Source organism: Hylaeus volcanicus, chromosome 7 (genome assembly GCF_026283585.1).
Source record: "Hylaeus volcanicus isolate JK05 chromosome 7, UHH_iyHylVolc1.0_haploid, whole genome shotgun sequence".
Classification (NCBI taxonomy): domain Eukaryota; kingdom Metazoa; phylum Arthropoda; class Insecta; order Hymenoptera; family Colletidae; genus Hylaeus; species Hylaeus volcanicus.
In genome coordinates, this window is record NC_071982.1 from 9,289,483 (window position 1) to 9,316,278 (window position 26,796).

Below are 26,796 nucleotides of genomic sequence, written 5' to 3' on the forward strand. Positions count from 1 at the left end.
GTCGGTCGGTTAATCAAAACTTCAAATTTTCAATTTTCAAAAATATCGGCCAACAGCAAGACATCTGTTTTCAAATAGAAATCGCTATACTCGCCGAGCGTTTGAATGGAAAACCGTGTCCACACGTTCTCGGCGTGCGCGTACTCGCTCTCCGATACTGTATCACGCGTCAAGGAAGTGTAAAATGATTCGCGCGATGGCACTCCGCAGACGACGCCAAGCGGAGCGTCGATGAATCACGCGTGCACGATGAGACATCTGGAACTGGATGCGCATTTGTGATTGGCTGATGCTCCGCCTGGCTTCGTTAGGGTAGTGGATAACTTTTGTGTTGCCCATTGTTGATTTCTAGTAAATTTCGGAACCCACACCCTGTATAGGGAACATTTTTATTAGGAATATTTACAATGAGTATTTCTGGACTAATGTGTAGGGGTTCCTCAATATTTGTAGCGAGGGAAAATTAACACGTAACGGCTACATTAAAAAATTAGTATTGTGTAAACCTCCTGTTGATCGTATCATATCAGAAAGTATTCAAAGGAGATATTTCTTTATTAAATTTTATTTCAAATATGTAGTAACCATTTAATAAGCCGTTTATTTTGGAAGTGATCAAAATCCATTTTTGAAATATATTTCTTTATATCATGGGAAAATTTATCCTACATGATATTCACGTGCAATTCGCGCATTATCTTGCTCGCAGTCAGGAAGATGAAAAAGGACACTTTTTTGTGTTTTTTTTAGGTATTAAATAATAATTTTTATCAATAAAACTTAAATATATATCAAAGCATATCTTAAAGAACTATAACAAATTTTTTGTTTTAAAAAAAGGTTAATTTATTTCGTCATAACAGGCGATGGCGTCGGTGGCCACTTGGTTTGCGGTGAGCAAGATTTCGAACAAGATAACGTTCAATTTTCACTATAAAATTAAGTGATGAAATAGAGACTAAAAATCCTTCGATCAGGGACCCGTTAGTCTAATATATTTTCGAAATCTACCTTTATTTTTGTTTTCAGGTATACCAGTTTAAAGAAATCTTGCACACCGCGAATCAAGTGGCCAACCACGCCATCGCCTGTTATGACGAAATAAATTAACCTTTTTTTAAAACAACAAATTTGTATAGTTCTTTAAGATATGCTTTGATATATATTTAAGTTTTATTAATAAAAATTATTATTTAATACCTAAAAAAAAACACAAAAGAAATGTCCTTTTTCATCTTCCTTACTGCGACTAACCCCTTAAAGAAAAAATGAACTTAAGTGTCTTTTAAAATAAACGACCTAAATATTAATAGTGTACATATGTAACTTTAGAAAACTAATAAATATGTTATTCTAGATTGTTCAATGATGTATGTTGATAGCGATGAATCCACAGAAAATTGTTACTCCTCCTAAAACAAAAGCATTAATGAATGTAAACAAAATTAAAACATGCAGGAAACAATTATTTTCTAATAATTGGCTGCATGATGACGTTTTTAAGAATTGGTTGCAACCAGTAAAGAGTGAACCGTCAAAAGCAATTTGCAAATCTTGCAACGTCATTTTAGGTAGTAAAAGGAGTGATTTGTTAAAACATTCTACTAGTCAGAGACACCAAAAAATGGTTAACACGTTCGCGACGGGGTGTACCACCGGTGGTACATTCTTGTCTGTCCTATGGGACGGGATGAGCCACCGGTGGTACATGCCGGTGTCAATCTAATAAAAAGGTGATTATTGTAATTAACAAATTTATTTACATATTTATAAACATAAGAGAACTATTTTTTTTTGTGAATTTCTTCAAAACATTGCATACACAAAGCCGATTGATTGTCACAAAGAGGGCAAAATGTTGTAACGCGCTTGGCTTTCTGTGCGGCTATGACGGTGCCCACGCGTTCTGACAATTTTCTATAACATTCCCTGAAGCGCTTGCCAACATTTCTTGCCATGCCCGGATATTTGTTCATAAAATAAATGTTGCTATCTTTTATTTGCCTTACTGACATTTCTTCAGTTGTTAACAATTTATCAATAATTTTTTCCCTAAATTTGAGAATGCTCATTTGACCACTAACCCATGTTTTATGTATGTAATATGCATTTACTATTGCTGTATTGCGATCTTTCTATACCATTTCACTGTTTTTCTTAAGCAACTGTAGTAAGATGCCATTTGATCTGACAAATCGACACCCTTTTTTCCATTGTTATAGTCAAAAACAAGATCTGGTTTCATTTTTCCTGGTTTTCCTTCGATTAGTATACATTTATGATTTTTACAAGTCGTTAACATGGAGACAGTTCTTTTATCGGTCCATTTGACGAATTTTATACCGGAACTATTTTCCATGACCAGAATTTCGCCACGTATTTGCTTTTTTTTTGCTTCTACCGGCAAAAATTTTCGTGTTTACTGCACTGTGCCGCAAAAGTACGTTCGTCTTTGTAGAAGTGATTTTGCTAAAGGAACGCTCGTATAATAGCTATCGCTATGCAACATTCGGTCTTCAAATAATAAAGCAGTAGGTAAGGTATGCCGGTTCTGGAACAGTGGGATCTCAGGGGGGCGCGGGGACGCCGGAAGCGAGAGGCGGGACCTTGTGGGTGGGGGAAGCGAGGGGCGGGGCCTCGTGGGTGGGGGAGTGTGACGTCACTTCTGATTGACCACCCCCTTCAAGGCGCCATTTTGTTTTTTAATTGGCTGCCTCCTACCTCTTCGTGTTTTTTAATTGGCTGCCTTCCACCGCTTCCTGTTTTTTAATTGGCTGCCCCTCTTCGTGTTTTTTAATTAGTTAATAAAGCCTCACCTCCGCCCACTTTTGATTGAACACCTTTTCGAGGCGCCATTTAATCGGCTGCCCACGCCCCTTTAAAATGCGCTAATGGATCTATTTCAAAGACACGTGCAAAGATTCGCGAAGTTTCGCGAGTCGAGGACAAATTTAAAAACTGCAAGCTGAACGTTCTGTTTTATCATCTTAATGTCATACGCGATGAAATGCATTCTTTGCAAATGTATTATTCGCGAAAGATTAGATCATCAAAGATCCATACCGACTCACGATCGAACCATGGATACAGGATACTCTATTTCAAGGGCATACGTGAAGGAATGGGCCTTTTCGCGGTGGAATATTCGAGACACCGATATATTGTCTCAGGGACAATGTCAAAAACTGCAAGCTAAACGTTCTGTGTTACCAGCATCTGCCGTCAGTGATTCGCACTTATGAAGAAAGAAATAATATTTAATTGTAAATACATCATTTTATTTGATCACCATGCTGAATTACATTCAACCCAAAGGCTAACAATTCAGAATCAATCAATGAATGACGTTCAAAATTTTCATCTTCGGTAATTGTTCTTATAGTATCATTTGGTTTTACATTATGTATTAATTTTACAAAAGTTTCATATCTGCGCTCGACAAGAAACGTATTCTCGGAAAGCCACGTGTACATATGATTGATACAGTATTCGAAATCAAACATTATACAAATCGTTTTTTTGTGAGGGACAAGGCGTTGACGGAGGTGGAGGGTCTCGCGCCTTTAACATCGTCCACGCAACGAAACTCAACCGTTATATCGCAAACACGTATCGGATCACTAGACGTCGTTTCAAAGTTCCGTAAAATGTCCATCTTTCTCTCCGATAGCTTTTTCCAGGTAAATAGTGGAAACTGGATTTCATTGCCGCGGTTATCTCCAATAACCAATTCCACATCACAGCGACGACCAATTCTTATTCCAATATCTAAATACTTGTACCAGGTAGTCGTCAAAGGATATCTTCGAAATCTATCCTAACATCAGTTGTGGCACTCTTTAGAGATTCGTTCTGACGCGAGCAATCTATGACTGCAAACGGACCACATGATAAAAACTCCAACATATCGAGCAGGGGTTCACCGTATCCGTAGTATGATTTCCGAAAATTTGCGTACATATCGTAAAGTGTCGCATACTTGTTCTTATCAAAATCCAGATTCAAGTCATCGTATGGATAAGATTTTGAATTTAAATGTAGTCGTATGTTTGATAGTTTACAACTGTCAAAGTGATTAAATGTTTTGTCCAATTTGTTCTTTCGATCGGTTTGCAAAGCGAATATCACATATCGCGGTTTCTCCAATTGCGTTGCAGTTTTTACAGACCAAGTATGCTTTGTGGTTGTTTGTAATAACGGATATTCATACAGATCCCAGGAGCGGAAACTGATCGAAATCAGTCGACCACTTTCAAGAATACGTAAGAGCGCCAATTTGTTCAATTCATTCAAACCGACGTGAGGCATTCGCCATTGAACTATAAACAATTTGAGTACAGGTTTCAAAACGGTAGGACCAATCAAGGCGTTTTCATCGTTTCGCGATCGAATTAAAATCAATTCATGGCGCACATTGATTACGATACGTTTATAATCTTCACAGAATCCGAATAACATACCAAGCGGCACGCAAAAATTAAAATCTGCAATTGCAGCATTTTGCTTATGATACCAGCCAGCATTACCTAACGTTTTACTTTTTTCAATGGACAGAGATACATAATTCTTTAACGCAGTCGTTACTCCCGGATTTTTGCAACGATCTATTTCAACCCCATCCAGTTCATATCGAATTTCATCAAACAGAGAGGCAGCGCAGTTGTTATCAAGAACAACATCTTCCTTCACTCCCTCCGGTTTTTTCTCCAGTAGACCCAGTTTTCCTTCGATGTATAGTGACTCTCACACGGTAGCGTGTACAGATCTTGCTGCTGTATCAGTATCTTTATCTCATCACTGTTTCCGAGTCTAGTATTTGCATATGGATTATAGGCGTGTGTCTCTATGCTGGTTATGCGATTGTCAAAGACAGGTGTACCGTCAATATCCAATATGTCCGACATTATTGCTTCACGATGAATCCCAATGATTGTAGAAAACGCTTGTTTTGCACGCTCAGTGTCTTCTTCTTCGTATCTTTTTGCTCTTTTCCTCTTGGTAGGACAGAACGTGGCTTCAGGGTGTTATCAAGAACCGCGGATACGCTTGTCCTGGTTTTAGGTTTACTGACCGCGTTACCGTACACTAGCATAATATTACTCCCTCTCTTTTTAATCGTACGCAGAGCGTTGGTCACGTCGTCTTACGTGCAATCTGATGGTAATTTCCTCTCCACGAAAATCTATCAGGCGATCGTTTTGATCTACGATATGAATCGTCAAATCATCTATTGATCGCGTGACGATTGGAAGATAAATTACACGTGGTGGCGTTTCCGAAATCTTATATCCTGGAGGCACTCTGGGTGAAAGCTCGTATATCGTGTGAACAGGTCTGTCATTACTGTAAGAACTCGTAGTTACGTTACACTCTATACGAATCATGTTAACGTTTATAATGTTTACAGGTGAGTCCGACTCGTGCCAAACATCGGACGATAAAACACGGTTCGGGGAAAATCCAAGCAGAGATCCCACATTGCTTGGTTTCGTAAAATCGATTCTGTACGAGCAATGTATCTCGTTCTTCATAGTGTTGTTGTTTGCTCGCACGATGAGAGGGTATTCATCGTACGAATTATTCTTAGAGGGAAACTTCTCAATATTTCACGTCTCAAGTATTCATCGATCGCCTCCAATTCGTACGATCCTTCAGGAATCACAATTTCTTCATCATCTTCTCCAAAATAAAATTTATTGTTGCTCGAATCAACGTTGGGTATCGTGTGAAACGTCGCGAAATCCATGAGACCTAGTTCATACTGTCCATCGCTCAAATCTATCGGTAGAAAGTACGTCACCGAGAGCACGCTGCTTTTACCCGTCAAGGTAAACGTTAGAGACATTCTCGTTTAGTAAAGATGAAATTAATAATGGGGCGCACCTATCAGAAATCATAAGTTTATATCGAGGTTTCCTGAAGAAACTTGAAACACAATTGACCGCATATGCTTTGATTGAAATTCTGGAACCGAGTATGATTGTATACAGTTTTTACATTCCGCCCAAAGTAATCAATCAATTCCCGAGGTGGACGAAGATTCCCGAAACTGTCAAAGTATCGCACCTTGCTACCGCGTTTCACGTATGCGACCCAATGTGTACCAGGCCCATCGTTGCTATTCAAGCTAACTATACCGCTTTCATTGACTCGTACCTTTGTCGGAAGAGTATCACGCATGTACACCCCGCGAAAGTACGGTATATTCTTCCTCTCAAGTTTCTCTAGTTGAATGTTTGTCATTGGTTTTTTCCCTAATTTTTTTGTTTTTTTTTCTCGTAGATCGAAGTTTTTTTTTTCTTTTTCAAACCTCCCCCTGCTTGTACGGTGCGAAATGTGCTCCGCGACCTTCCATAGCACGATTATGACGTTGCAACTCCTCCAGCTGTTTCCGCGCAGCCTTGGCATCGTTTACAGCCTTAGCTACACCTGCCGCTCCACTGGTCAGCGCTCCTATGGGTGATAAGGCAGGAAGGAGGAACGGGAGGAAACCACCACGCTTTGCTACGGGTAATACTCGTTTCTTTTTCTTCTTCTTCTCGTTATCGCTCTTCTTTCCCTCAAGTCGCATACCGAGTTTCGTCTTAGCCTTCATGGCCGCCCACACCGTCGTTGCTGCTGCTTTTTCACCAAAAGTCGCGCCCCTTGCTGCGATGCGTTGTCGCGCTTGATCGGCTACAATTCGATCTGCCTCGTAACGGTCTTCCAAATCTTTACGTTCTAAATACGCGAGGTCATGTTCTCTGCAGGCTGCGTCCAGCGGATTGATACCACAATCACTGCGAGCTAAACGTTTTTGCAAATATGTACCCGACCCACAAAATTGATATCCTGGTATATGAAGTTCGAACGGTAATTTGTTTATCACCTTGTTCAATAGTCCTGCTCCCCTCCTTTTATGCATAGAAAACAGTCTTTGATCATGTGCGGTGGTCCGTCATTGTGCGTACGCTGATCCGGCCGATTGTAATGTAAGAAGCACCTGCGATAAGAGTGAACCTCAGGATCGGCTCTGATATGTCTCGGTAGCTTGTCCCACATGTAATGTATGTCGCGAGCAAAACGATTCAAGAGTACAATATTTGGTATGTATTCCAGCTGCTCCGTAATCAAATCAAACAGTGTATCACCATCGATCAGTACAAAAGTCATTGTCACACTAAGCGATACGTTTGTACGGCGCTTGTATAAATACCCGGGACATCATTTTAGCCTTTTTTATTGTCGCAACAACGTCAACAGCGGTACCAATATGCGTTTCGTAAGACAGTCCGTCGATATTCGAGTAATTTCGGACAGGAGGTTCGACGACACCGTTCAACGCTTCCAGAGACACGGACCGCTGTTACCCGACACTATACGTGGTATAGTCTGCAGTCCCTCGAATTGTGGAAAAACCAACGTTGTCATTAGCTTGCTGGGGAGTCGAACGGTGTGCGATTCGAAAATGTATACGTGTACTCAAAGTCGTTGCAACAGCCAAAGTATCAAAATTTGGAAACACTGCTCTCATCCGTGGAGAACATTAGATATTTGCCTTTCTCAAATAATAGCGATGTCGTTCCACCCAACGAAGCTTTACCGAATTCTATATTTATATTTGATGACGTGGCATGTGACAAGCAGGACGTAATAAGAGAGTATTTTTCCATGGGTAGACATTCGAATGTAGATTGTCTGTATCTTTGTCAAACGTACGCGAGAATACCGAAACACCTGATTCGCGACAATACCAATTTGCTGATCCTGTTCAAACAGGATAGTATGAATTTACGCCACGTTTATGATGATCATGTAAACACCGATTTAAGGTTTCAAAAATTTAACGAATTTTGCGCGAAATGTTGGCAATGGAACTATGGGTTTTTGGTTATAGACAAGGATATAGACAAGGAGTCCTACGCATCAAGGTCGTTATCGACGAGGTTTTAACGAGTTTTTCGTACAGTAGATAAGTCAGTTGTTTGGAAAACGTCTCCAATACCACTTTAAACCACTATCGAACCGCTTTGAATCCCTATCGAACCACTTTAAACCACTACGAAACACCTATCGAACCGCTACCGAACCACTACGAAACATGGAGGAGGATCAAAAACACGTTCAAAGGAAGGAAAGAACGAAGACAGAGGTTTTAACGAAGGAGATTGCTAAAACGAGCGAAGCTATACGAAAAAAGTATTTAGCTTTAAAGATTGGAAGGGTGGATACCGATGCATCGTTGGAAACCAGGTTTCGATCCTTCGTTGATCCTTTAAAGCAATTGGTTGAAAATATAAAGTAATCCTCCAACTCGATTCTTCAAATGACGTCATCCTCACCGACACCATCACCACCGTTGCCACCTGAACCGCATTTATCGTTACAAGTACCTGTGTCGATCGTAACACCTAAACATCGTGGGAAGAAGAGATTGCATATGGAAACATCAACACCTACACAATCTACACCTTATGCCGTATCGCATTACCTAAAAGAGGAAGAAGAAGAAGAAGAAGAGAGGCCGGGAACTTCCACGCAAGAAATTCCACAAGAGAACATTGTCGAAATATCGATGCGTGAAATCGTTGAGAATCCTGAAAGTCATAAGGATGTGAATGAGTTCTTAGCGGAAAATCTTGGACCACTGTTACGAGAATACTTGAACTTTTTCTTCGTTGACAGTAAAAAACAAACAGACAACGTTTACGGTGTATACTTTAAAAATAATGGGTTAATGCTTGGTAACTCCAACTTTGATGTGGACAACAACGACAACATCATCATAAACGGTACGAGGTACAGAAGTAGTCGTGGTGTGTACGAATTAATATTTAAACGAATAAAGGATGATGCGTTGTACTCAAGTGCCGATCTACAGACGTACAAGAACACATTACTCGTTACGAACGCGTACAAGTGTGGTCACTTGGCGAGCAATCCTGTAATGGGTAACCGGGGATACAAGTATAAAAAAATTATTGCACCGCTATTTAACAAGCGTGAAGGAAGCGGTTTCAAACAATTGAAGCGTACATCTTCAGAGATCGTGCGACAACAGCTTGGGGTTGTTGCCTGATGATATGACGGACACCGACAACGCAGTTGATGACGTGCATTCGGACGATCCGAACGAATTAGTAGATAGACTGAGATTGCTATCGTCATCACGAGCGGTCGGTCATATAGGTCACGACAACGAAATTATGTCAATTATAGAAGAGCTTCGCGAGGCTGGTTTGATTATAAATTAAATACTGTTTGAATTATATGCATCATTGCAATTCGAGATGTCGATCAACAAATTTGGTGTATTGCTACGTAATGAGTCAAAGAAGAGTGGATTAATACCTTATTGAAATTATATCCATGATTTGACTCTTTGTCTCGACGGTGAAGCCATCGACGCGCGAGAGCGAAAAATAAGACGTCTAGCAGAGCCGAAAGACGATACCGATGCTGTGAATAAGGCCTACTTAGACAACAGATTGACGCCTATTTTAAAAATGGTAAATCAGTTGGAGAAGGACAGATTAAAGATATATAAGGAGACCTGCAAGACAATTTCAAAAATGTCTAATGAAATGAGAGAGGCCATACAACGACAAGTCGAAATGCATGTTGAACATAATATTGCAGAGGAAATAAAACGATTCCAACGCATAGCTAAAAATTATGCCTCTGAAACAGAGACAAAATGCGAAGCCAGATGTTTAAAGATGCAGGAAGAAATCATGAACAATGTCCATAAATTGCAACAGTACGTTGAATTCAATGTGAAAGACACATAGATATTGCTATTTCAACACAATAAATATATTTGCATGCTGTAAACCACGTCAGTCTCTAACCAAGCTGTATCCAGAAGAGACCAGTAGGGGTAAACAATCGGATGAAACCGGCGAATGCAACGTCAACAGAACATTCATAGATCACATCCTACAATTATTTTCATACATTTTAAATTTCTTTTGCCCAGTTTCGAGTCCTCAATATGAGCAAAGAGAAAACGCGATTAGTGGAGGAACTGCACGCTCCCGCTAGACGGACTTTTCCGCGGCGACGAGTTATAGTACATGGTTTCGACGATTTATGGCAAGCCGATCTCGCCGAAATGCAACCTCACGCGCGTATAAATAGTGGTAACAAGTACATACTAACCATTATCGATGTGTTCTCCAAGTATGCGTGGGCTGTGCCGCTCAAGACTAAAAGTGGGGGTGAGGTAGCTAAAGCGTTTGCAAAGATATTTCGAAATCGATGCCCAAAAAATTTGCAAACAGATCAAGGAAAAGAATTTTACAAGACTGAAATGCAAAAACTCATTACAAAACATGATATTAATCATTATTCGACGCACTCGGTGATGAAGGCTTCCGTCGTAGAACGGTTCAATCGTACGCTGAAGAGCAACATGTGGAAAATGTTTACTTTAAATGGCTCTTACCGATGGATCGACACCCTACCCAAACTTGTACGAGACTACAATCATCGAAAACATCGAACGATAGGAATGCGTCCGGTTGATGTGACTTTGAAGAATGTCAGTAACTTATTATCTACCGTGTACTCTCATTTGAAAATTGCGGGTCCAGCGAAATTCAAAGTCGGAGATTACGTACGTATTAGCAAGTACAAGACAATTTTTACTAAAGAATATACACCAAATTGGACGACCGAAGTGTTTAAAATTGATAAAATTCAGCAAACAAATCCGGTGACGTACCTGTTAACAGATTCCCAAGAAAATCCTGTCGCAGGAGGATTTTACGAGTACGAGCTACATTCGGTTGCAGATCCAGACGTGTACCTGGTAGAAAAGGTAATACGTAGGAAAGGAAATAAAGTGTACGTGAAATGGTTGGGATTGGATTCGTTTCATAATTCATGGATCGATAAAAGTAATGTTTTGTAAGAAATAATTATTGAAAAAAGTAAGTAAATATAAATATAATAATTATAATAAATATAATGAAAATAAATATTTACAATGTTTAAGTTTCGATAATTATTTACAATGTTTAAGTTTCGATAATTATTTACATCATTTCGACGTCATCATTATTTTCTTCCGCAATACAGTAGTGCCCCCACGGCAAGGTATTTACACCATTCGTCAACACACATCTCTTATCATCGTGTGGACTAAGAGCAATTTTTTGTTCGCTAATCGAATACACGTTATGTAATTTTGATCGAATGCATTTTTCAAAGACTGTATGTAGTCATCAAAAGTTATTTTGTCTACTGTAATATTCTTTTTTATTCCCTTAATTTTTTTCACATCATCCTTGTCAAACACACGAGTAGCGTACATCTTTGCTCTCAGTCCCACGAATTCTGTCATTATCACACCGTTATTCTCATCCTTCATCAGACCTGGCACTTTCTTGTTGGCGCGTGGCATACCGTACACGTGACCTTCGGTGTAATCGCTCGTATCGAATCTAGCTATATCGCGGTTCATAATATTATACATGTTTTCACACTCGAGCTCGTAAATTAAACTATCTGTGTCTGTATACAAAACTTTACATTTCTGACCAAAATTTGGAAGCACGTAATCATAATGGAAACTATACAAACATGTTTTTGATATGTCCAAAATACACATACCTACGTACACGGGTTTTTCGAATTTAACTCTCAATTTACGCAATTCTATTGCTACTAAATTTTCATCGAAAATGCTACAACTATGAAAATTCGGTTTGGAAATAAGGGCTTCCGCTCCGTATCGACCATCCCAACATGTAACTAATTTCACATCTACATGATTACGTACATTTTCCATCGTTTTACCGAATACAGCGTTGTTCATTAATTTAAACAAATTCTTAGCAAACTCGTTTGTAGCTTGCGTTCGCAACATTGTATTCAGTTCGATGTAGCTGCGCAACCATGGAGACTGATCGAATCTTAGAAAGCGATAAATTTTTTTCAAGCGGAGTCCGTGACGTAGGCATTGCTGCAGGTTCCAGTAATGCATGACGTAGCGCTCTTTATCACATACCGTGGCAAGCAATTTCTCGTCTCGTTTACTTGGCGCTTTCTCGCGCACGGGACACAACGGAAGATCGGCGTGCGAATCATGAAGTTCACGGGGATACTCTAAATCTACTTCTAGAATGTACCCCACGGGCCCGTCCGTGGGAATAGAATTTACATCGAACTCGAACGCCTCGTGTTCGTCGATCCATCGAAAGCCTCCGTAAGGTAAAGGTTGAGACATGGCCCAACCATACAAATTGTTCAGGTCAAAATACATTAAATATTTCGAGGGTTTCGATAGATCGTATGATGGCATGTACTTGTTATTTGTTTTGGCGTACCGGTGCGAGCATTGACTCAGACCACCACGTATTCCACGCTCGAAAAACATTAACATATCCACGTCAGTTAATAATTCAAATTTGATATTTGTAAACTTTAACATTGCATCCCATGTAAAACCAGGAAGAGTATAGTAATATGCCGGATTTAATCTATAGCTCTGAATGCAATCGTCTCTGAAATTTTCAAACACATCAGCCAATAATAATACATCAATTTTTAAATATAAATCGCTGTATTCACCTAATGTTTTGATATTAAAATAATTCCAAACGTTTACTGCGTGCTCGTAATCGGATATGGATATGTTCTTATCATTCAATCGATTGTAAAAATCTTGGTGAGCAGGCAACCGAGTTTCGTTTAATTTATCATAACAAGTTACATAATCATACGGAAACACACCCTTGCGGGTAAGAAGATCAAAGTACGAGTCCAAAAGATGTTGAAATTCTTTCTTCACGATTCGCAGCCTTTCTTTTCCAAGATACGATGACAACTTATGGAGGCTCGAGCTCAAAAATTTGCATGAATCGATGAAACAAAATTTTATGCCATTTTTTTTATCTCGCGCAGTATCCTTTACATGTTTCGTGAAAGATATGTACTTTTCCTTTGTCATCGGCAGCAAATTTACTTTACCCTCATGTGCGTTGGCCAATTGTTTAATTATAAAATGCGCATCGTAGCCAGATAAATTATGAAATATTACAGGCACTGTGAATGAATTTTGATAATTTAGATTGCAATTATTATGCGCCGCGCCTCTGTACTTTCCCGTGAAATGGCAATGCTCACGAACCTTTGCATTGTCTGTGGTGAACGGTTTTTCACACACATGATAATGGTTAAACTCGTGAAAATTTACCGAATCCTGTTCCGTAAATTTCATCGGCTCCACGGTTCGGAACTTTGGTTCTAATTGATGCGCTAAATCATACAATTCTTTCACAAACCATTCTACGCAATCCGTTTCGGATCGATACGAGTGATATACGCTTAAAGAGGTGTTGTATGAACAGTGTAGATAATAACCTACGCTAAACGCCTGATGCCGCTGATATGGATAGCTGCGCTGATGTGCGTGGTCCTCCGGTGTCACGTCTGCGAGCAGGCACTCAAAGTCGGCGTACACGACGAAGGGCTCTCTCTTCTTGCGGCTGTAGTTCTTAAAGGACAGCCATTTGTCCTGTTCCGAAGGGAGAACGATGGCGTAATCGTTTACCCGCCGGCAGTCCACGAGGTGCTTCTGGAGCTTTTCAATTGAGTAAAAATAATGAAGACACCTGAAATGTAAAGCATGAAATTAGTATATAAGAACTCGATGAAAATACCACGAATGTTTCAAGATGTAAAGAGAATGAAAAATTTCTTACCTGTCAGATATATGGACTTTATGGTGATGTTTGTTTAGCTGGGATGAAACAAGCCGAGAAAGGTTCCTCACGCAGGCAAAGTGATTAGTCCGCGGCCCTTCCTTGCTCTGCACGAGCAGCAGATTCGCATGTCTATCCCGCTTGTTGGAAGTCAAGTACAATGGCACGCATTTCTCATCTTCCCACCCGTAAACATTCACGGAGATCTCGTTTTGCCGTTCGAATTTCAGGATTTGGTTCAGAGCCATGGGAAGTTCTATGCCATCCGTGTTTAACACTGTACCGTAGTGAGGGCACGAGGATTGTCTACTTGGCATACCATTTGCAGAATAAAGTCCAGCGATCACTGCCCAGAAGAAATACGCATTGTCGTCAGATTTCACGTTCACCACAGCTTTTTTGACCTGAATTTCTTGAGGTATAGGAACGTTGCAGCCGGCGCGCAAGGGATTGTAATTATTAATGTTTATCTGCATGTTCGATATACGTGAAAGTGCATATCCGCTGTCACGCTCTTGGAACTCTTTCAACGATGCTAGAATGGGTTCCATCACGCCCTTCTCGTACCACTCGTGCAGATTCGACACCGTGTACAGTTCGCGATTCCGCGTCTGAAAACTCTTCACATCCACCTTGTCCTTCAATACGAATTCCACGTTAAACACAGTATTCACTTTAACGGAATTGTACTCGTTTATAAAGTCTGTCATCCGCTGGATCACCATAAGACATGCATGTTGCAAAAATTGACGCGGATCAATGTGTTCCACATTTACTACCATGCCAGTAAAAATGTGATTACTAAACGCGCTTTCAATTTCTTCCCATACGGGGGATAACGCACTCGGTCGACGCACTTTCAAAAGTCCAGCCCCGCTACGCGTAAATCGCGCTCGTGCTAACATTTTCAGTCTTGATTTGCGCGATACACAATATCTGCCGTTTCTTCGCGCCTACCGACAAATTTTGATTTTGGGAATACTATGCGATCAATCGCAACCACTCGTCCCATTGTTCCGACCATGATTTGAATTCACTCGCGGTATGCGACAGAGAAAGCATTTCTCTCAATGTCTCCACCGCACGTACCAGCACCTCCATGATTGTTTGCTATCTTGGTCACCGTAATGTTTCACTTTATGTACCTTAGCAAGGTGTATGCAACCAATGAGTCGTTCTATTGAGATGTATTCTATTATATCACTTTCCTTCCTCATGAAACACAGAACGTTTAGCTTGCAGTTGTTTGACTTTGTGCTTGAGGCAACATATCAGCGTCGCGAAAATTCTACTGCGAATATTTGCACGTGACTGAAACCTAATCTTCCACGAATACATTGCTGGAGTTTGGTAAAACTTTACCGCTATTCTTGAGAATTAATCCAAAAACGAGCTCTTTTTCTTATGTGGACGTTGTTTAAGACGAGGGAGTACAAATTTATATTCATTCTTTCGAGTATAGTATGTACTGGGGTATAAAGATGGGTACTTTATGTTGTCCATGCGTTGGTAAACACGCAATTTACAAATAAACAGAGATTTTATCTTCTCTTCTTCCCGCGATGGAACATGCAATATCTTCAATAAAACTACTGATTTGGTAATAAGATCGTAGAACAGATCGCGAGGTCTGTACACACAACCAGTTACGGAAGAAGAATTTTTTATAATTAAGTCTCTGTTTTTTTCGCGGATTATACAATACAGTAACACACTATCATCGTTGTAAACGCATTCAACGAGATGTACTATCCTTTGACCTTTGTGTTCTAATTTCTCAACACCGTATAGAAACAGCTTTGACAATGCAATTTCTTGGAGGGATGGTACTTTGAATTCACGCGACATGATTCTTCGAACTAATGAGTCGCTTCATTGAGATGTATCCTATTATACCACTCTCCTTCTCTATGAGAGAGAGATGAAACGTTTAGTTTTTGATACAGCTACAATTGAATATTATTTCTTTCTTCATAAGTGCGAATCACTGACGGCAGATGCTGGTAACACAGAACGTTTAGCTTGCAGTTTTTAAATTTGTCCTCGACTCGCGAAACTTCGCGAATCTTTGCACGTGTCTTTGAAATAGATCCATTAGCGCATTTTAAAGGGGCGTGGGCAGCCGATTAAATGGCGCCTCGAAAAGGTGTTCAATCAAAAGTGGGCGGAGGTGAGGCCTTATTAACTAATTAAAAAACACGAAGAGGGGCAGCCAATTAAAAAACAGGAAGCGGTGGAAGGCAGCCAATTAAAAAACACGAAGAGGTAGGAGGCAGCCAATTAAAAAACAAAATGGCGCCTTGAAGGGGGTGGTCAATCAGAAGTGACGTCACACTCCCCCACCCACGAGGCCCCGCCCTTCGCTTCCCCCGTCCCGCGCCCCCCTGAGATCCTACTGTTCCAGAATCGGCATACCTTACCTACTTAAGCCATTCATTAGATTTTCTACAACATCATATGAATGTCCATTTGTTGAAGTTATTGTGCTTTTTCCGCTATATACATCTAAATCATACGTATAACCGTTAGGTAAACACAACTTGTATAGTTTGATTCCATATTTATGGCGTTTCCCTTTTATGTATTAGCGGAAACGCAAGCGTCCACGCCATAAAATCATACTCTCATCTATGACAACAGTTTTCCCCGGTTTGACAGTACTCTTGAATGCTAAAAGAATCTCTTTCATAAAGTCTCTAATTTTATACAAGGGATCCTCAACTCTGCATGTTTCATTATCGTCAAAATGTAAATGCTTTAGAATGGACAAGAAACGATCACACTTCATGATTCGCTTTATATGACCGTTGCTGTACATACTATTCCTAGACCAATATAACCTAATGTTCGGCATTTGGACAACACCCATAATTAATAGTATACCGAGAAAGGCCTTCATTTCGCCTATTGAAACAGGTATCCAGGAGCTCTGATGTTTTTTTGTTTTATTATCAGTGCCAATTTGTATGGCATATTTGTTTGTTTGTTCGACCATAAGTAGGATTATGCTGTCGGTTACGAATAGTTCATATATTTCGAACGGATCATTGCAATTAATATTTTCGATTAGAAGTTCCGCGTCTTATCCACGATCTGGTTCTGCCACTTCTTTTTCCACTTGTGTCGTTGGAATTGTTTGCCATTCTGTTTCTTGGAGCGTTGTGTTCGGAGACAAATGTAAATTAGAAAGTCTAACGCATGAGTGGTGGATACTACATCCTTGCTCTAATATATTGTCATCTGAAGTATAGCAAATAGCTCATGATCTTTTTCTTCAATAACATTGTATATCAGATTCATCTGAAGAATCATCAGATTTCCTTCGTGACATCCTATGGATAATATTTTTGACTGAAATTCGATTTGGAATTAGGTTAGAATACATATACTGACGTTGGATTATGTTATGATAATACAAAAATATTATATAAGTTATTATACCAGAATGTTAACTTTGTTATACTTTTTGATCTACCAACAATGGTTGGGTGTAGCTTCGACAGAAACAAAAATATGTTTTTTTATTTCGATCGTTCTATGTTCTCAAAAGATATACAATGTTGAAACACGTAGCATATGATATATTTCAAATCAGCGTCGTCAGATGGGAGAAAGCGTGAAAAGCAGAGCCATCCCACGTCAGAGCCACTAAATATAGGCCCAACGCAAACGTGTTAATTGCTATAACGGGTGGGATCAAGCACGAAAAATAAGCCCGCCTCACGGTGCGCCCAGTGAATTCCAGCCTCGTCGCGAACGGGTTAAAGCAATAGATAATTTCAAGGACATTTCAAAAATATTTAAAGAACCTAAAAGTGATAAGAGTAGTATAATAGCAGACATTAGATTTAGTTTGTTAGTTGCCATCCATAATTTAAGTTTCAATTCAATAGATCATATTGTTGAAGTGGCAAAAGTTAATTTCAATGATTCAGCTATTAGTAAAAAAGTGAAACAAAAACGAACCAAATGTACATGCATTATAAAAAATGTTTTGTCTTCAACTACTAAAGAGGCATTGTCTATGGACATACAAAATGATGTATTTTCAGTACTTTTAGATGACAGTACAGATACAAATAATACTAGATTACTTTGTATATTAGTACGTTATGCAAAAGATGGAAATTTAAAAACACATCTATTACCTTTAATACAAATAGATGCTAATCAAGGTACAGCAAAAGAGTTGTATGCTTTATTTAAAAAGTGTATAACTGATTTTGGACTAAATTTAAATAGTATTGTTGGGTATTGTTCAGATAATGCTAGTGTTATGATGGGTAACAAAGAATCTTTTAAAACTTATCTTTTAAAAGATAACCCTAGCGTTATTGTGAATAGCTACATTTGTCATTCTGCCCATTTAATATCAGCATCTGCCTCGAAAGAAATACCACGCAACATAGAGGGATTACTACAAAATGTTTCAAGTTATTTTTCTCGCAGTCCCAAAAGGAAAAGCATTTTGGAAGAATTCCAAAGATTTATGCAGTTATCAAAATTAAAAATGATTAGTCCTAGTCAAACTAGATGGTTAGCCTTGTCTAACTGTGTAAATAGAATATTATAACAGTGGGATGCACTTTATGAATTATTCAGAGTTGCTTCCTTCGAAGACAAAAATCCTGTCAACAATCTAATTTTTGAAGAATTCAAAACTCCATATACGAAAGCCTATTTATTATTTTTTAAACACGTATTACCTACATTTAATGAATTTAATGCCATGTTTCAATCAGAAAAGGTTTTGGTAACTAATCTTTATACAGAAAGTAGAAGATTCATTACAATTCTTTGTTCAAATTTTGTCAAACCTGATTGTTGCTGCGATGATACGCAATTAAACAATTTAACTGTATTAGATCCTCGTGTACTATTACCAATTGAAGAAGTCTGTGTAGGTATAAATACAATGGAGATACTAAAAAAGTGCAATAATACTGACAATATTCAATTTAAATTAAGATGTTTAAAATTTTATCAAAAAGCAGTTAGTGATGCTTTTAAAAGATTTCCTGCTAACGACACTTTTTATAAAAATGTATCATTCATAGTTCCTGAAAATGCATTAAATATGAAAAAAAAATTGTAATATTAATGAGATACTAGTAAAATTTGAAAACAGATTAAATAAAGACAAGGTTTTAAGGGAATATGATTTACTGAAAACATACTTTTGAGAAGAGGAAAAAGAAAAACTTTTAAATTCTGAAAGTTATATTCAATTTAGGGACAAAATAAACAAATTAAAAAATTTCAATGATAAGTTTATTTTCGAAAATATAGCAAAATTAGCCATAATGATTCCATCTTTACCACATGGGAATGCTGATGTGGAAAGGGTATTTTCCATGATGGCTGATATAAAAACGAAAAAGAGAAATCGTTTATCAGCAGAAACTCTGAGCGATGTGTTACGAATTAAGCTAGATGTGAAAAATAAACAGACATGATGTACCGATTATGCGATTACCGAGCAACACATCGCAAGATTTAATAGTTCAATGTATGCGTTTAATACAAATGTCGATATGATGTCGGTATCATCGGATGAAGACTGATGATGCTATTAACTTTTATAATTTTTATAAAGTCTTACTAGCCAGGGCGATAGCGACGCGCGTGTGAGCCCTGCGAGTGGGGTGGATTCGAGAATTGGACCGATACGATTAATTAGTATGTATCAATGGAGCCGAAGATTTGAGGATAGAGTAGATAATGCAGACGACTCTGGCGCGAAGTCAGATAGTTGCAGGAATCGGTATCTCCCAGTGAAGGGTAACCGTAGGCTAAGGTGTTTGGTTGTCTTGGTTATTGGAGACAAAGGCAGACGCCTCTGACGCGAAGTCAGGTAGCTGCTGGGAATTGGTATCTCCCAGTAAAGGGTAACCGTAGGGTAAGGTTCGAACTGTGAGGTTGTTGGAAAAAGTGCAGTGACTCTGGCGCGAAGTCAGATAGCTAGCAGGAATCGGTATCTCCCAGTAAAAGGTAACCGCAGGATAGGTTAAGTTTAGGAGTTCGGGTTGAGTACACAATGACTAAATCGTATCATTAAAATGTAACACGCGTCGTTAATAAAGCCTCGCAACTTGTTAATTTAATAGAATAATAACTCGAGCGGTAAAGTTATTATGTTGTGGGATCGTTACACTGGCTAGGATTGGTGATTTCAAAGTAAAGGTTTGATGATTGATCTTACAGACTTTTAAGTTTACACAAAGAGTATATATTCGAAAATAACTATACTAATTACAAGTGTCCAGTGTCGTGTTGTCGCGGTTAGTGTATGAAGTTAAAATTACCTAAGTGTTGCGCGGTGTTGACGTACTGGCGATGCGGGGGTCGAGAGTACTTTTATGGCCGTAATAGATTTTAAAACCGTCTTCGCGGATCTGTATGGTAACGATGATCGAAAGGAACTGAAACCCGATCTCACTAGAGTACTACTCTACGGACGATCAATGCGCCTCTAACGAGTAACTCTTTCGTACTAGCCCCCGAGCAACGAAAATCGTGGGTTTATATACTCCTAAATGTTGGTGGGGAACCGCCAGTGATTTCCATATTAGGAAATTTGACGGTTAGGATTTTCGTTGCTCTGAGGTCGGCAGCTGTGTGCCCTGGGAAAAAGGTAGATTAGAAAGTATCCCACGCAACGCGAGTCAAAGATAATATTAAGCGGATGCAGCTGCAGGATGCACTCCAGTGAGACCGAGCTACAAATTCCAGAAGGGTAGATAACATAAGATTAATGAACGCGAGCTTCTAAAAACGGAGAGTTCTGTATACGTAACAAAAGTATAAAAAGTTTGTAACGCGAATAATAGCCGCGACCCTCTCCTCTTCGGGCTATTCTCCGCCGCGCCCGGTCTCCCCTCTCCGACGCCGGTACCACCGACCGCCGCTAGGCCGTCACCGAGCGCTGCGATCCCGCACGACGCTCTCTCACTACCGAAAGTGGGGAGCGCCGTGCATATATACCACGCCGTGCCACCCAGAGAGGCAGACCGCCTGGGCGAGCGATGAGTGTAAGAACACCACTAGCAAATATAGCACTATTTCGCCGCTCAAACGCTCTCGTTTTCTCTCGCTCTGTTTCCAACCCTCCAACGAAGTACCAACAGGACGGTGTGCGACCGCTACCTTACTGTTCGCGCAAAACCCATTCAGCCTAACGTCCTCACGCCGCCGGCCTCTGGCCCGAAACGGAGGACATCCGACCGCCGGTACCGTGTCCTGCGACCGCGGGACACCCCGGAGTCGCGGTCTCTAGCCCGGGAAGAGTGGGTGTGCGACCGCTACCTGCTCAACCCCTTTGGGGCACCGTCATTTCCTTCCCGACCTTCCTGAGGGTAAACTGCCTGCGTCCAGGCTAAGCTCAAACGCGTACTCTGGCGATCGACTGAGTCAGCGCCCCGACCCGCGACGGTTCTACCACACCGCAACGAGCACAAACCGTTACAAGTTGTTAAAAGACCTTTACGGAAAATACACCGAAAATGTGGGTGTATATTTCGGGGTAAACACTGAAATTCTGAATAAAGAATATATAAAATACATTTTAATAATTAATCACCAACTTAAATATTTAATATTTTCATTTTTAAGTTCTTAATCTTAAATTAGAACTTCAGCGACAGTTGCGGTAAAGTAGGAAGCTCTCAGACAAGGATAGATAGATCCCTGTCTCTCCTTGTCTCCTATCATTATTGTGCCTGAAAAACGGGAAACACTATTTAGTAGTTCACCTACTCTCCGTTGGTGGCGCTAGTTTACCTCCTCCGCACTCTGCAGCGGCGCGTAGCGGAATATTGTCATGAATGGTGCGACTTTCGCAGTTTAGGAACTGGCAACACTGTGGCAAACATGATTGTTCCAACTTTTCGGCACACCCAATGTACTCGTACCGAAAAACACTCTTTCGCGTCAATAATTCGAAATCTTCGGTAGACAAATTTTGAAACTCGGTTCGTAAAATTCTTAATTTGCTTTTATCTAAGAAAGACGCTAATTTATCGAGACTGGTACTCAAGAATTTGTATGAATCGATGAACCTCAATTTTATACAATTTCGCGACGGTCCATTTGGATCTTCGACACTTTTTGTGAACGAGATGTATTTTTCTTTTGTTATCGGCAATACACTGACGGCCCCCTCGAAGGCTATAACTATTTCTTCGATAATAAAATGTGAATCGTAACCAGACAAATTATGAAAAACTATGGGAATGCAAAGAGAGTTTTTATAATTTAGATTACAATTGGAGTGCGCGGGACCTCTGTACCGACCGGTTAGATGGCAATGATCGCGCACACTCGTATCGTTTTTTCCAAACGGTTTTTCGACGAATCAAGGACGAATCGTATGCGCATTGAACATAATATGCAATACTAAATACTTGATGATGCTGGTATGTGTACCTTGGCGCTTCTCGATCAGTTTTCTCCAGAATGCACTCGAGGTCGGCGTACACCACAAATGGAAGTCACTCTTTCCGGATGTAGTTGTCGAAGCTGAGCCACTTGCTTTCATTATCTGGTAATACGATTGCGCATTCGTTCATCTTCTCGCAATCTACGGTGTGAGCTTCCAGCTTTTCACTCGAACTAAAGTAGTGCAAGCATCTGCAATAAAAAGACATAAATTTTTTTTCAAACATAACATATTTAAAAAGAAAAAAGAATTATTATATACATACCTATTGCAAAAGTATTTTCAATGATTATTTTAACTCAATTGTGAGCTCACGAGGCGAGACAAGTTTTTGATCCACGCGAAATGTCCCACGCCGTTTGCTCCTTCTAAATACAGCAAATTGACATGTCTCTCCATCTTCCGTGTGGCGAGCCGTATCGGTAGAACCTTCTTTTCTTCAGTGGTGTAGACGTTGATGGAGATGCTGTTGGCGTGTTCAAACTTTTTAATTCGGTTCAATGACATTAGAAATTCGATATCCTGGGTATTCAACACCGTTGAATAATGAGGATATGCCGATGCCCGATATACGTGACTTTCGGCTGGATGCAGAGCAGCATCTACTGACCACGCGAAACATGCATTGTCCTTCGAGCATACGTTGATTGCAGCTCTCTTTAGTTGTATTTCTTGCGGTAATTGTATGGTACATCCAGCATGCAGCGGCATATATTTATTCACGTTATCAATTAAATTGAGTATACGCGACGGCGTCCATTCGCTATCCCGTTCTTGAAATTCTTCCAGCGATGCTAGGGTGGGTTCGACGACGCGTTGCTCGTACCACTCTTCGAGATTGATCGCGCCGAAGATTTCACAGTTCTTCGTACTGATAGTCTTGTTCGAGCGTTTATCACCCGCTACAAACTCTCCATTAAACGCGGTATTCAGTTTTAGTGTCTTATGTTTCACCAATGCACCCCGTATATGCTCGAGCACAACGTCTCTCGCATCCTGAAGAAAGTTACGCGGTTCGATGTAGTGGGAATTTAAAACAACACCGGTTAATACGCGGCACTCGAACGCAGTGTCTATTTCACGCCACAAGAGTCCAGTGCTTGAATGGCCGGCACCTTCGTACACGAAACGTCTGCGCAACGAATACTTTAGACTATCGAGACGCGTGATACGAGGGATCAACGATTGTTGAACGCCGATCGATAATCGAGGACGTTTTGCTCGTCTATGTTCTTCCAGCGACTCGAGGCACTCGTTGCATCGTTCTTCCCATGCGAGGTATTCTTCTTGCGAAGTCAATCAAACGGCCTGGTCCCACAATCGACTTTCCATTTCCAAGAGTTCTTCCATGGTTGCACTCACTTCTTCGCTGGGGCCACTGCAAAATGGTTTGAATCCAGTTCAATCTGCAGCACAATTTTTATAGTCTAGGTCTAGGTTTTGTGACATAATATGCCCCTACTATGATGTCACTGCCTGCAGATTTTCGTAATCCCCCTCATATTTCGTATCGCTGTTATCGTATGTTTTTCTGCGAACGTCCATATATTTTTGAGAATTACACCACTGACGTATCAATTCATTAAAACGACTCCGCGATTATGAGGGTTTTGTATTAATCGTTATCCTTGGCCAGACTCGATTCCGGTAAAACGAACGAAATTCGGACTCCAAAGCTCTACTGGTAGACGTTGGTGTCAGAATATTGAAGACTTTTTTGCCTGTTATGACGTCATCTTTGAAATCGTTCCAAGGGCGATAAGGCTTGTACACGCATGCCAATATTTCGCAAGGTTCCTCATCCTCATCCTCCTGTATCACGGATCGCCATGCCGAATCGGTTGATGATACTGACGGTGATTTTTGATGGTCTTCGATTAAGCAACACACTGCCCACTTTATGTTTTTCCGAAAAACGTTTCTCATCAGGTGATCTATGATTTGCACCTCTTCTTCGGAAAACTGTTTAATATCACGTTGGAAGATATTGGCGAACGCAATTTCCTGGAGGGATGATACACGCACAGTCGACATTTTCGTTTTTGACACTTTGGGATTCGACACTTTGACAATCTCTTCATATTTTATAACGTTGACCCCCACCCAGTATAGACAGAACGTGAAGCGTCGCTCCTTCATTGTGTCATCCCAAACAGATGATTCTGCAGGATTCTACCACTCACATCCTCAACTGATATATTTTCTTCGCACGTGCCCTTGTATTGATTTACTCCTAGTTCTCGGGCGTATTTTGCGATTATTGTTATTAAGAATTTATACTACGTATAAAAAATTAGATCGCGCGCGCGCTACGCAAAGGTGTGTATGCTAAAAATAAATGTGGATAAGAAAGGAAATGTGTGTGGGAAGGGAGATTTGCTGTTTCAGCATTTTTTTTTTCATCTGACAAAGAGTGGAGGGTGTTATATAAAAATGTCTAAACGCGTTTTTTCAATCATTGTTCGCAATATCGTTCTTTTGCCTCATATTGAAACATCAGCGATATGGTCCAATGCTGAAATCGCTCGAGCAACGCGAAAGAATCTTCCGAACAAGGAGTTCAACCAACATATTAACAAAGAAATCGCGCAAATAAAAGATTTGCTGCCGGATTGTAATTTGCAAACTTTGCGTTTTTGGATCTTCTGCTCGAGGCCATCAACGCAAGACGTTCCTACCGATGGATGTGTCAAAGATTGTTATGTAATATTATATATCGCGCGTGTGCACGGGCATGAGTGCGGGGAAGAAAATACTTGAGCGCGAGAGAGAGAGAGGGAACCCGCGGGGCCCGCAACGACGCCTCCACTCCTGCGCGCGAAGAGGACGGTTTCCCCTCCCTTACGGCGTGCGCGCTTACCTCCCGCGAAGACGACGAGCATAGTTTTCCCTTCCCTTACAGCGTGCGCGCTTATTTCGTGACATGTAAAATTTGGGTTTTTCTTTCTTACCGATTTCTGATAACAATAATAATACTTACCAAACGTCGAACAATTGATGTTCTTCTTCTTCTTCTTTTTTACCGATCTCTGATAATTACCTATGATAATTACCTCATCTTTTCTAATCTTACATGTTGCACGGGAAACCGGGTATGAGTACGAGGAAGTAAATACTCGGGTGCGAGAGAGAGGGAACCCGCGGGGCCCGAAAAAACATCCCCACTTCTGCGCGCGAAGAGGACGTTTTCCCCCACCCTTACGCGCTTATTTCGTTAGATGTTAAATTTGCGTTTTTCTTTTTTACCGATCACTGATAATTACCGACCGGTGGTGTCCCGTCTACCTTACCGGCCGTAGGTAATAATTACATACTACCTTATCGACCGTTCCCTCCTCCCAACACCTCCCTCACCATCGGTTGCCCCCTCTCCCGCTACCCCCTCGGAGCTCATGCGTTAGAACCTGCCTAGTTATACTACTGTCGGCGGTTGTGCTCTTCCAAGGTTTCGGAGTATACTACTACGTCATCCAAATAAACATGTATACATACATAACTCTTTTCCAATTAAGCCTCGTAATGATTGATTCATTAACCTTTGGAATGTTGCTGGGGCATGCAAACATATTCATAGTGTCCTTCTGGTGTGGAAAATGCCGTTTTTCCTTGATCTTCTGGTGCCATTGGAATCTGGTGAAATCCGTTTGCCAAGTCAAATACCGATAACTATCGAGCTTTTCCTAATCGATCCAATATATCAGAAATGCGTGGAATGGGAAATTTGTCCTCTATTGTTTTTGCGTTCAGTTTCCGAAAGTCAACTACTATGCGCCAGCGTTTATTTCCCTCTGAGTCGGCCTTTTTTGGCACTACTCAAAGCGAAGAATTATAAGGAGATTTTGAAGGGACGATTATTCTAAAATTTTCAAGATTGCTAATTTGTTTTTTAATTTTTTCCTCTTGAAACGGTGTGAATGAGTATTGTTGCGTAAATACAGGAGCAGCGTCGGTTGTGGGAATCGAATGTGTTGCGGTTTCAGTTTTTTCTCAATGGGTCGCCGGGAACAAAGAATCTGTCCGCGTATTCTTCTACTGTCTTTATAACCAATTTACGTGCTGCGTTGTCTAAATGATCTAATTTCAGTTTGTCCATGATATTCTAATCTAATCGTTCGTCATGAGAAAGGTAGCTAATTTCATATTCTCCCAAATCATATGCTTCGTGTTCAGCGAGGTGTTCTTCGGAGAGTGGTGTAAGAGGACGTGATGGAGGATCTTGTTCAAAATTTTCTTCGGTTTCTTGTTCCAATTCTGGATGTTCTGGGAGATAGGCTCGAAGGGTTTCTCGTCCCTTTTCGCACAATCGTAAAGCGTTGTTCATTTTTGCTGAATTTGAAAAATGTATCGAATGGATCGGGCGACTTGTCGTCACTAGTGAACGATGAAAATAAGAAACAGAGGCTTGTTCTTGTAAAAGGTATGAGCTACCTATCAAACCAGATATTCCAGGAGGCAAGTTTGGATTTTTAACATTATAAAATAATGCCCAGCTTCCGTTAATTTTGACGCAGGTAACGCCTTCAGAAAAAATTTTCCCCTTTAAGCCTTCAATTTCGATTCGTTCGCGGCTAATGACGGGTGCATCAGGGATAGCATTTGACGCTAATATGTTTAATACGGCTCCTGTGTCGCTTATGAATTCGCCGTCTCCGAAACCCAATTCCTTCGCCT